The sequence below is a fragment of the Sciurus carolinensis genome, chromosome 16 (genome assembly GCF_902686445.1).
Source record: "Sciurus carolinensis chromosome 16, mSciCar1.2, whole genome shotgun sequence".
In the NCBI taxonomy this organism is placed as follows: Eukaryota; Metazoa; Chordata; class Mammalia; order Rodentia; family Sciuridae; genus Sciurus; species Sciurus carolinensis.
The window spans coordinates 65408393-65420512 of NC_062228.1; the positions used below are offsets into that span (position 1 = coordinate 65408393).

Genomic DNA, 12120 nt, shown 5'->3' on the forward strand with positions numbered 1-12120 from the left:
CCCGCCCCCGGGGCAGGGTCTGAAGGGCCCTATTGAAAGTGACTTTTGAGTTTGTTTAAAAGTGCCGTTTATGTCCCAGGTGCGGCCTGCTAGTTTTTCAGAAATGACTGTGGGCATCTGCTCCTCCCAGGGTGCCCCCGGTCACAGAGCACGCTAGACCTGGAGCCTGGCCGTCGAGGGCTTCAAGCCAGGTGCCCTCCGGCCTCTCCTCAGTGCGCCTGAGGGCTGTGTGGCGGGCTGGTGTCTGTGACGGGCTCTGCTGCGGGGAGGTGTGCTGTGCTGTCCCGAGCGTGCTGGACCCCAGGGGCTCCCGCTCTTCATATCATTGTTGGTTTCTTCCCAAGCTCCCTGTGAGTGGAGAACAGAAGGGGATCCTGGAAAGCACCTCAGGGTGTTAGCAAAGCCGTGTCTGCTCCCTGATCTGTTTCCCTCTGGAAGTGGTGGCCCTGGAGATTTCTCTGTGGGGTGGCGTGCTCCTTAGTGGGAGGGGTACGGTCCAGGAGGACCGAGTTACCTACCTCATCGACTCGGGTGGTCGGTCCAGGGAACAGACAGGGGCACCAGACTCATGAGCACTTCTGGGGGCTTCCCCTGGTTTCATTCTCTGTGGATGACCGTGGATGCTCCGTCTGTGGGGAGCAGAGGATGGAGTCTCACTTGCGCATCGTGTGGCCTTTGAGGTGGTGTGAAGGATAACAGAAGTATCAGTCGTCACGGCAGCGAAGCTGGTCCTGGCACCAGGAGCTCTGCCCCTTAGAGGTGACTTTGTGAATGGTCACTGGGACAAACAGACTCAGGTGAGTCGAGGAATCGCGTCTTTGGGGGGTTCACGTCTTCATCTGAAGTTCCCAGGCCCAGGGTCTTAAAAGCCATGTGCCCTGCTGCGTCTCAGGAAGCCGCGGGAACTCGTGATTGGAGTTCTGCAGCCACACCCTCTGCAAGATGCGTTCAGGCCCTTCTGCCCGGCCTTTACCTCTGTGAATCTCCTAGCTTGCCTTGCACGTTCCCTCAGGGTGAGGGGAGGACCTGCTCTGTGATTCTGCTACTCCTCTGTCTATGCTAAGTGGTTGCTTTGCACGTGGACAAAACATTGGGGATGTGTGTGTGTGTCCTGCCTGGTCAGGACAGCATACTCTCCCAGGGTGGAAAAGAGCAGGTGGAGGGGAAGTTCCTCCATGGAACCTGAAGTTCCACGGAGTGCAGGCAGGTAGGAAGAATGCTGGGTCAGGTGGGATTCTGCACCTGGGCACAGGGCGCCTGGCGCCACAGAACAGCCTGGACCTCACAGCTTCAGGTCAGGAGATGGAACAGGCCCCTGACCCTGACACTTACTCATCCGTCCGAGTTCGAGACATGCACACTCTCAGCACCTTGTGTCATGTGGGAATGGGAGGAATCTGAACGGTGGAGGAGGAGAACCATCTGGAAACAGAAGTAATGTTCAAGTCCCGGTTGTGGCGGGCGTGCTGGGCGTGTGGAGCCCCTGCTGTGCTGTCGTGGACTGCCAGGTCTGCTCACGAGCTTCCGTGCCCAGGGATTCAGAGCTCACGCCCCTGACAGACCAAATGCGCAGCCTTGTCCCAGGGCATGAGATCGGCCACAGCAGGTGTGTTCCAGTGACGGGCTTCGCCCCACAGGGCAAGGGTGTAGCTGACTCCTGTCCTGCTGCCGGTGACTTGGGCCCAACCTGTACAGAATTCACGTGAGCGAGCAGTTTCGTGGCATATGGGAGAGGAGTGTGTCTTCGGGTCCCCGAGTATTTCTACGAAGAGACCACAAGGAGCCAGCACACCTGAAGCAGCCCGGGGACCTCCAAGCCCGGCGGTCGGAGCCAGGCCCAGCTGATGACAGCCACTGTGGTTCAGGTCCACGCCCACTTTTCAAGATGACGGTGTTTGTGTTTGGAGTTTCAGCTCAGAAAACCATCACCAGGCTGGAGGTAGCCCTTGGGTTCTCACTGTGCAAAAATTACAGCAGGAAATAGCCTGGTGCCTTAAAAGTTGAAGTCGGCGAGTCCAGCCAGGAGGTGGGGAGTTTCCAGAACCGTCCGTGGTTCATTTGAAACCTGGGAGGGTTTCCCTCTGGGTAGCAGAGGGTGGATTTCTTTGAGGAAGTCTGCCTTGATGTCAGTGACATGGATCTGTGACAGTGTCTTTGTTCTGCTGCAGATCTGTCAAAAGATGAGGAAATTTCACCTGGTTCCGAAGGTCTTCTCAGGCGGCTCTGGATCCAACCTGGAGAGAGTGAAGCTGTGGGCCTCGCCCTACCCTTGTGGGTGTCGGGAGGATCCAGTGCTTCCTGCGTGGGTGCACGCCTGCTGTGCTTGTCGGGTGGACCCTCGGCTCCTGCTTGAGCACCTGCCCCGATGATAAGGGTTTTGGGTGCAGTTCACTGAGGGGTCACCAGAGAGCACCCCTGTTCACAGCAATCGAGAATTCTCACCCCAAAGGGGAGGAGATGGAGACGGAGTGAGCAGGCTGCCTGGGCCACACGGGTGGTAAGGGTTCCACTGGGACCCGGTGCCGGCCTCGCCCCTCAGGTCTCCTGCTGCTGCTTAACCACGATGCCGTGAAGACGCGAGTTACCTGGGGAGCTCCTCCCCATTCAGGCCCAGCTGTGACTCGGCTCTAAGGACTTGGGGAATGGTCCATTTTGGGAATTCCTTGAGCCGACTAAAGCCACTGGAAAGTCACGGCTACAGTAAGAATACCTGCTCTTGGTGGGACTTGTGCTTCCGGTTTGGTGCCAGCAGGGATCTCCAGGTGCTGCCCCTGGACAGGCGTAGCTTCCAGGCTGCCTTCCTGGGGACGCTCAGCAGGGCCCTGGCTCAGCCCCTCTGCAGACTCCAGAGCTGTTGTGAGTTCGGTATTAACCCGTCCTGTGCCTCAGGAGTCCCTTCATCCTCCCACATTTTGGAGAGACCAATGTACAAATGCAGACCTGACCGAGCCCCTGTGAAGTGCTCGGTCTCCGTGTGTGTAGAGTCTGATTTGCATACACGAGTGTCTGGTGGATAGATTCTGTGTGTTTGTGTGTTGAAGATCTGAGCCAACACGAGTCAGCCACGTGCTTGGCACTGTAACGGATGTTCCTTTCTTAATCGTGGTGACCACATCTATTTGTGTCCTGAGGAAACTGGACCACACAGAAGCCAGCTGGTTTCCTAGCCATGTGACGACGGAAGAGAAGAGCAACAATTCGAGTCCCATTTTCCTCAGCTCTGGAGCCAGTCTGCAACCACCCCACAATCGACCCCTTCAAAATGCCCTGGTAGCTCTGAAACCAGTGGCCCTTGGGTTGGTACAGTCGGAACGTTCCTTCAAACGCGAGCATCGCTGTCGTCCTTGGGGCAATTGCAGGATCCCGGGAGGCAAAGAGGTTGGAACAGCTTGTCTGGGTGCTGGTGGGTGGAGCGTGGTCAGGGGTGAGCGCGCTCCGTTCCCTCTGGGCCCCTGGGGTCTGCAGAATGCAGGGAGGGCAGCCTGACCAGGGTCTCGGGAGCCGGGTGAGAAGTCAGTTGTGGGCAGCTGTGGCCTCCAGGCCAGCCATGGTGCCACGTGGCCCACATTGGGAAGGAGACCCGCGGGGCTCCGGCCTCTCCCGTGCTCCGGGCAGGGCTGGCCATCCCCTGGTCTGCCGCGGGTGCTCCTGCGTGTCTGACTTGGGACACGGCTCCACGTCCTGCAGGGTGGTTCTGCACGACCCTTGCCTGAGACAGCTGAGCCTGTCCCGCAGGGGGACCTGGAAACCGGGAGACCCCAAGACCCCTGTTGTGCCACACGGAGGAGCTGCTGTGAGTGGCCAGGGCGAGGCCTGTCCTGCAGGTCTGTGTGCGCCCAGGGAGGCCCCTGCAGGCATGGCCCCGCCCGCCCACAGGCGCCCTGTGTGGACCTCCTCCCTGGCACTCACTGGTTCTGCCTCCACTGCCTGGTCTAGACATCTGTCCTCCCTGAGGATGCTCTTGGAGGCTGGAGGCTCGCAGGAGGGTGCTGGGCACAGTGCGGTCCTCTAACCTGCAGGGAACGTCATGGTGCCGGAGCAAAGGGACCTGCCCAGAGCACCGTCCTCCTGCCCCCTCCTGGGGTGACTTCTAGGTGGGCGATCCACTTTCCACCAGAAGTAGCCCAGGAAGTCCTCGAGGCCTCCCCCAGGGCTTTGCAGTGCCCACGGCAAGCTGCGTGGTGGATCCGTGCTCGTGAATTCCACCCCTGGGACTGCCCTAGGAGGTGGGCAGGAGGGTTTCGAGCCCACAGGCTGCCATGGAGCTTGCTGATGGTCCCACTGACCCCTGCCAGGGCAGTGCTGGGCTCCATCAGAACCTGCAGAAGCCCCGACGCTGGCCCCATTTCACAGGCGTGGCCTTGGCGTGGGTTTCTCACAGTCTGTCCACAGGATCAGGCCTCAGACCAGGGAGAGCAGGAGCCCCGTACCCAGGTCCTGCGTTTGGCCCCGTCCCTCTGGGGAAGCCCGGTGAGTTCTGGGGTGACCATAGTGTGCTGCTGGGGAGGGAGGTCATCACAGGCAGCTCTGGCTCAGCAGCTGTCCACCCAGGTCAGTGTGTCCCCGGGAGGAGGAGGTCACTGTTAGGAGGCAGGGTCACCAGTCACCACTGCAGGCTTCTCAGCTGAGCCCAGGGGTGCTGCTGAACCCCCAACAGGCTCAGGACAGACCACACAAGGAAGGACCTAGCTCCAGAGGCCAGCAGCACTGAGATCCAGGTGCCTGCTAGACCCACGAGGTGCTGCAGGCTGGACCACAGTGGCCTTTTCCTGACGGGTGGGAGGGCCTCCGCTGGCCTGGTGCACAGAGGGCTGAGGGTCCTGGCTGTGACCAGGGGCCTTGTCCTGGGCGTGACCCCCCGCAGTGTGGAGTGGCCCTGACGGAGGTATTTGCGGGTACTTCACGTGTCTTCTGTGGTATCAGCACCTGGTTGGGGGGCTCTTTTTGTTCTTTGGTTTGTACTGGGGAGTGGGCCCAGGGCTGCGCTGACCCCGGGCTTCTTCCCCATTCCTCTGCATTTCGCATCTCAGGACGGGCCTCCCATCCATTCTGGCACCTTCCCTGTTTCAGTCCTTCTTGTCGTGAGCTTCGCTTTCCTGGATCATCACAGACTGCCTCTGTGTTCAGCCGCTGTAACGAGGTTCCCAAGGCTGTTCTCCTCGGGGATTCGTTTCTGGCAGTCCGGGGATGAAGAGCATGGAGGCATCTCCTGGTCCTGGCCGGCCTCACGGGGCAGGAGCCCGTGGATGGGCTCTTCTGGGGAAGCATGGGGGCCACTGGTCACAGTCCACCCTCGGGAGACCTAGCCCAGCACTGCACAGCACCCGCCCCAGCCAGGCGGCAGTCAAGGTTCCCCAGGGTCCGTGGCCACAGTCTCTTTGTCACCAGGCGCCCACCTCCTACTGGGCAGAGTGTCCAGTGCAGGCACCTTGGGGACCAACCATGGGCAGGCTGGAGGCTCACGAGGAGCCACGGAAGCAGAACAGGAGTCCCCAGGTGCGGTCACTTGTCGTCCCCCACGGGCACAGCACATCAACCAGGGATGCAGTGTGGTGGCCACAGCTCTGTGAACACAGTGCAAAGCTTGGAGTGAACCTGGGCTGCTTCAGTGTTTTCTAGAATTTTAGAAATTCAGTGCCAAATACATTTTTCTCCTTCCTCCATCTTTTTGTGGCACCAGGGGTTGAACCCAGGGCCTCGTGTGTGCTGGCAAGTGCTCCGCCACTGGGCTTTCTCCCAGTCCTTCCAGTTTCTGTCCACAGCGTCTCCCCAAGGTGCCCGGGCAGGCCTTGAACTTGAGTGAACCCTCCTGCCCCAGCCCCGCCTGGCTGGGATTCCGAGCGTGCACTGCGGCTCCTTCGCTGCCAACTTGAGACGGAGTCTCCCCAAGGTGCCCGGGCGGGCCTTAGCCTGCCACCTGGGAGGTTTCTCCTCTCTCACGCAGGCGAGCAGGCAGGCTCCTGAGCAGCGGCAGGCTGCAGCTAGAGGGGGTCAGGGCCCCCTCCTGGCTTCTGTCCACAGGGGCCAGCCCCGGGTCAGCCGAGTGCCAGGGGGCTGCCCCGTGCCTGTCTCTGGGCTGAGTCTATAGGCCAAAGGCTGTCCGCCCCTCTGAAGGGCGAGGGTCAGGCCTGCAGGGGGCGGGGCCTCAGGCCTCCCGGGTGCTCTCAGCCTCGCAGCTGAGGGGACAGGATTCCACCGTCGCTGTTCTCCGCTCCAGCCTGGTCCCCAGCGGCGCCTCCTGGAGTCTGCTTCCTGCCAGTGGACCTAAGGGCATGAGGATCAGTCCAGGCCCTCCCAGCACCTGGTCGAGGGCATGACCCCTGGTTCACAGGCTGGGTTCTGTGGTTCTCTCCTGAGATGCCTGCAGACTGACCGCGTGAGATCTTCTCAACGTTCAACTTGTACAGACCTAAGATGGATGCACTAGTGGGGTCCCAGTGATGTTGGTGACATGGTTTGGATATGAGATGTTCCTCCAAAAGCTCACGTGAGGCACGGCAAGAGGGTTAGAGGTGGAAGGATCCGGTTAACCTGGTCAGCGCATTAATATTGGGATAGGGGTCATCTGCAGGCAGGCAGGGTGTGCCTGGAGGAGGGCCTGGGGGCGTGGCTTTTTTGAGTCCCTCTGCCTCCTCCCCTCCCCCTCCCTTCCCCTCTTCCCCCTCCCCCTCTCCCTCCTTCCCCCTCCCCTCTTCCTCCCCCTCCTTCCCCTCCTCCTTCCCCTCCCCCTCCTTCCCCTCCCCCTCCTTCCCCTCCCCCTCCTTCCCCTCCTCCTTCCCCTCCTCCTTCCCCTCCCCGTCCTTCCCCTCCTCCTCCCCCTCCCCGTCCTTCCCCCTCCCCCTCCTCCCCCCTCTCCCCTCCTCCTCCCCCTCCCCCTCCTTCCCCCTCCCCTCTTCCTCCCCCTCCTTCCCCTCCTCCTTCCCCTCCTCCTCCCCCTCCCCCTCCTTCCCCTCCCCCTCCTCCCCCTCCCCCTCCTTCCCCTCCCCCCTCTCTCCCCTCCCCCCTCTCCCCCCTCCCCCTCCTCCCCCCTCTCCCCTCCTCCTCCCCCTCCCCCTCCTTCCCCCCTCCTGGTGCCATGTGTCCAGCTGCTTTCCTCCACACCCTCTTCCCCCTTGACGTTCTGCCTCACCTCTGGCCCAGAGCTGCCCTCTGGGCTGAGACTTCTGACCCTGTGAGACTGGACGCGAACCCTCCTTCTCTGATTGTCCTCATGGGCTCTTGCTCACAGCGGCAGGAAGTGGACTGAAGCGGCTGGATGTGTAGGGTGTGCAGTGTGGTCAGCTGGGAAGGTCGCTCCCCCCAGCTTTCCGAAGCGTGAGTAGGCGGCTCCTCCGTGCCTCGCCCGGCCGCTGGCTGCTTCTGCCTGGCTTGGCCCCCTGGAGCCGACCGGCCCTGCCCCTTCCCCCTCTCCCCAGCTCGGGCACCACTGTTGCACTCTCGACTTCTGAGCTCAATTTCGGGTGCACGTGTCGGTGAGACCAGGAGGGACTGGTCCTCCTGTGCCTGGCTTCTACCCGTCCAGTTCCGTCCCACTGCCACAGACAGGGCCCCTTGCTTTAAGGGCTGGACGTCCCACTGCTCACGCACCGCTCTCTCCGACCGTCAGCTGGTGGGGCTCCGGATGCGGTGGATGATCCGGGACTGGGTGTCTCTTCCACAGGGTGCGCTTCCTCGGCGTGCACCCAGGCGGGGCTGCTGACGGGGAGTTCTGGTCCTCCTCGGTGAGGGACCTCCCACCCTTCCCCCAGGCCGTCCAGCGACCCTCACCAGCACGGCCAGGGCTCCCGCTCCGCAGTCTGGCCTGCTCCTGCTGACCTCCTCTGATACCAGCCGTTCTCACTGGGCTGAGGGACCTCACTGTGGTCTTTTCTTCTTCTTCTTGACAGGATATATCATTTTATTTTTTAAAATATTTTTATTTAAAATTTTTTCCATACATGTATACAGGGTAATAGTCTCATTCTTCTGTCCTTCCCATCCCCACTGCCCCACCCCTCCCTTCACTCCCCACATTCTTCCCTACCCCCACCCCCCACTATGGATCATATCTGCTTATCAGAGAAAACATTCCGCCTTTGGTATTTTGGGAATATCTTTTTTCACTTAGCATGATACTCCCCAGTTCCATCCATTTACCTGCAAATGCCATAATTTCATTCTTTAAGGCTGAGTAATATTCCATTGTGTATATATACCATATTTTTCTTCATCCATTCACCTGTTGAGGGCACCTAGGTTGGTTCCATAGTTCAGCTATTGTGAACTGAGCTGCTATGAGCATTGATGTGACCACATCACTGTAGTGTGCTGATTTTAAGTCCTTTGGGTATAAACCTAGGAGTGGGATAGCTGCATCCAATGGTGGATCCATTCCAAATTTTCTGAGGCCTCTCCATACTGCTTTCCAGAGTGGCTGCACCAATGTGCAACTCCACCAGCAATGTATGAGTGTGCCTTTTCCTCACATCCACGCCAACACTTATTATTGCTTGTATTTTTTGCCATTCTGACTGGAGAGACAAACCCACATAAATACCGTTATCTAGACAAAGGTGCCAAAAACATGCAATGGAGAAAAGATGACTCTTCAACAAATGGTGCTGGGAAACTGGAAATCCATATGGAACCGTGAAATCAAACCTGTATGTCTCAACCTGCACAAAAATCAACTCAGAGTGGATCAAAGACTTAGGCACTAGAGCAAGACCTGTGCCTACTAGAAGACAAAGATCAAATCTTCACCATGTCGGCCTAGAACCTGACCTCCTTAACAAGACCCCTAAAGTGCAAGAAGTTAAATCAAGAATCAATAAATGGAACGGATTCAAACTGAGAAGCTTTTTCTCAACAAAGGAAGCAATTTGAAGAGAGCCCACAGAATGGGAGAAAATCTTTACCACGCGCCTCAGATGGAGCACTGATCTCCAGGATGTATAAGAACTCAGTACACACCAAACAAAACAAAACCCAATCAATAAGTGGACCAAGGAACTGAACAGACGCTTCGCAGAAGAAATACAGCCCGTCAGCAGACATGAAAAAATGTTCACTGGCCGCGGTGGTGGAGGCAGCGCGATTCACCGGGCTGTAACTGTTGTCGGTCTGGGAGCGGCTGGGGCGGCAGCGGGGTGGGGCACTGCGCCAGGCGGCCGCACAGGTCGGTGGCTGCAGCAGGACATACACCCCCGCCGCGGAGGTGGCTGAGGAGAGAGGCGCCTCCTCGCTCCACCGCCGCCGGACCTCGATACCCTGTACCCGGTCCCGGCGTTTTTCTTGGAATGTACATCGCGCCTTCCCGGCGACTCTGAGCGAGGGGACCGGCTTGGAACAGCGTTGTGGCCGGCGTGAGCTCGGGGCTCTGTGCGCCAGGACTGCGTTGCCTTGAAGACTGGACACCGAGGCTGGCCTCAGAAATAGCTGGCTTTTTGAATTTTTTAAATTGTGAGCATATTTCTTTTAATGACTCCAGTAAATTAAGCATCAAGTAAACAAAAGCGGAAGACGGCCTGCCTTTTAATGTCTCCCTTGCTTTGACTGACTCTGGAATGGAGGGTGAGGATGCAGCTCAGTTTATAAGACGGAAAGAAGGGAGCATCAATTCCAAACCGCCGCCTGACCAGGGGAAAGGCTACCTGAGATGCTGGGTCCGGTAGGGAGAGACAGCGAAGGCCTACCGACTGTGGCGTTTAGGGGAGCTCTTGCCCCCCCGAACAGTGAATCCGGATTGACCCGTGTCATCCAGGTGGTGATGGGCTCCGCACGCCTGGACCCCTCTTACGAATGATTAGGAAAAGGTAAATAAGAAATCCCTCTACGACGTGAGGCAAATGTTAATAAGAGAAAAAAGGGATTAAGTCAGTGAAGGAAGATTTTTCTCCTAGCTTTGGAGTTTTAACTTGTCAGGATTGAATTATTTTAACATCTCCTGTCTTTTTAAACTTTTTTTCAGGATAGGCTCTAAGGAAAACCAGCAGAATTTTAGCCTGTGCGGACCACCTTTTCGGGGGGCACGCTTGGCACTCAGGTTTCCCTGGGGTGGGATTTTTGAGGGAGCAAAGGGGTGCCTTCCCCTCTGCTTTCCTTTCTCTTGTCCCCTCCTTTCCCCTGATACACAGTGTAGGTGGAAAGGAGAAGCCTGTGGCTGTAGATGTGCGTGCAGTCTGGCAGCCTTGAGCCCACCTGGGCACTTTTAGAGGAAAAGACATCAAAGCCCCCCAAAATGTCATGCAGGTGTTTTAGTCATTCCTGATGGAGTGTCCACTTAGTCTCTTTTCCTCAAAGCCCTGATCTAACATTTGGCAAAGGAGCCAAGGCCTTTTGTTCTGGTAAATTAGTGGGGAAACAGCATTTGAAGAGGGGTCTTTCTTCTCAAGGACCTTGGCTGAGAGACGAATTCTCTCTCCCAGCTGGTGGGGCTCGGTGGGTGCCTCAGGAACGCGGGCTCTGAAGAGCACAGCTCCAGCCTCGCTGAGCAGGTCCAGGCGGAGAGCCAGCGAACGGTGCGGTTGTGGGCCGCAGCACCGCTCGGGCCCTCTCTCTGGATGCCGGGGAGGCTGCTCGCTGAAGACTTTTACTTTAGGACATGGTGGTACTCTGAACTTTCAGAAATGGCCGGAGGAGCATCAGCAAGTTCACAAATCTAGGTCTTGAGAAAAGCCTGTGGGGCTTTTCTAATCTTCCAAATTAGTCCCTGTGTGAACAGTTGAGCTGAACCACTGACGGCCGTGTTATTTTCTTCTTAGATCCTTTTTGAGAGTAAAAAAAAAAAAAAAAAATCGCTGGTTCAGAACCAGCAATGCTGTAACAGGGTAGAAGGCGCCAGGCGCCCCAATGAGCTGCTCATGAAGGGGTGTAGTGCATTTTTGCAAATTCTCTGCTGGGTTCCATGTGCTGATTTAGAAAGAGAATCTGTTTTTCTCCTGGTTTACAGGAGGCAGTTCTGAGCGAGTGGAGGGCCCCCTCAGGGGCTCTTGGCCCTTCTCACCTGAACACCACGTGGTAGTGCCCGGCTTCTAAGGCTCTGGGTACGGCTTAGTCGCCTCATCGTGTTGGAGTTGGCTGCACCGAGCCATCGGCTTCCTGGTTTGCAGTGTCAGCTTGGCCACCAGGAGCCGCATGGGACCTGGGCTCTCGCTGACGATGCCTTGGACACGGCCGGTTATGTGGACTGCCAATATCCTGTTGCCAGAGTTGTCTTGTCCTTAATACAAATCTGTAGATCCTCTCTTCCCTCATCCCAGAAAACAAAGCAAAATAATGGTTCTTGACATTATTCTAGAATTTTAAAGTAAAAAAAATGATGGCACTATCCAAAATTCTTTTTATTTCTGAACATGACAATAGATTCCTTTAACGCAGACTCAAGATCAAAATATCACACCCTCTAAGTTCAGGTAGACTTTCAACTCTTTGGATCAATACCCTCAAACTTTCTCCATTGGGCACACTGACTTGGGTTGCTTGGGGGGTGGAGGTGTGTGTGCCTGTGTGTGCCCGCTCGAGTTGGGAGAACTGCGTTCCCCGTTCTGTGTGAGGAGAAGGGTATATAAAACCTTAAAACGTCAGTCCTCATTTTATTTTAAATTAGACTAATGTTAATTGTTCTCAGAACTGGATTTTTCCCCTTGAAATTAAGACAATTTTTCTTTTTTGGATTTAATGAAGTATTGCTAGCTGAGGCCAGGTTGACATGGTGAGAGAGATGTCAGACTGGTGAAAGGCATGTAACCTGGTTGAAAACCAAACCCCGAACCTTTTTAAACAACAATGAAACATATTTTACATGGAAAAAAAATTCATCATCTCTTGCAATTAGAGAACTGCAAATCAAAAGTGCTCTAAGGTTTCATCTCACTGTGGTCTTGGTGAGCATCTCCCTCATGGTTAGTGCTGCTGAGCTCTTCATGTCCCTGTTGGCGTTTGTCAGGTTTTTGACACTGTCTGTTGGTGAATTTCCCATTTACGAACTGGGTTCTCCTGCTGGTCAAGGAACTCGAGTTCCTTGTCAACTGTCCATATTGCAAATATTTCCTCATTTTGCAGCCTCCTTTGCATTCTCAGTGTTTATTTGCTTTGCAGAAGCTTTTTAGTTTGTGAGCACGTGTACCTCTTGTTAGCCTT

At 56.6% G+C, this 12120-nt stretch overlaps 1 pseudogene; it reads right to left on the bottom strand.

Annotated features, from left to right (window-relative positions):
- The window catches only part of LOC124966224 (uncharacterized protein C6orf136 homolog), a 35071-nt pseudogene extending 23954 nt beyond the window's left edge, over window positions 1-11117 (bottom strand).
- Window positions 11118-12120: the final 1003 nt, after the last annotated feature.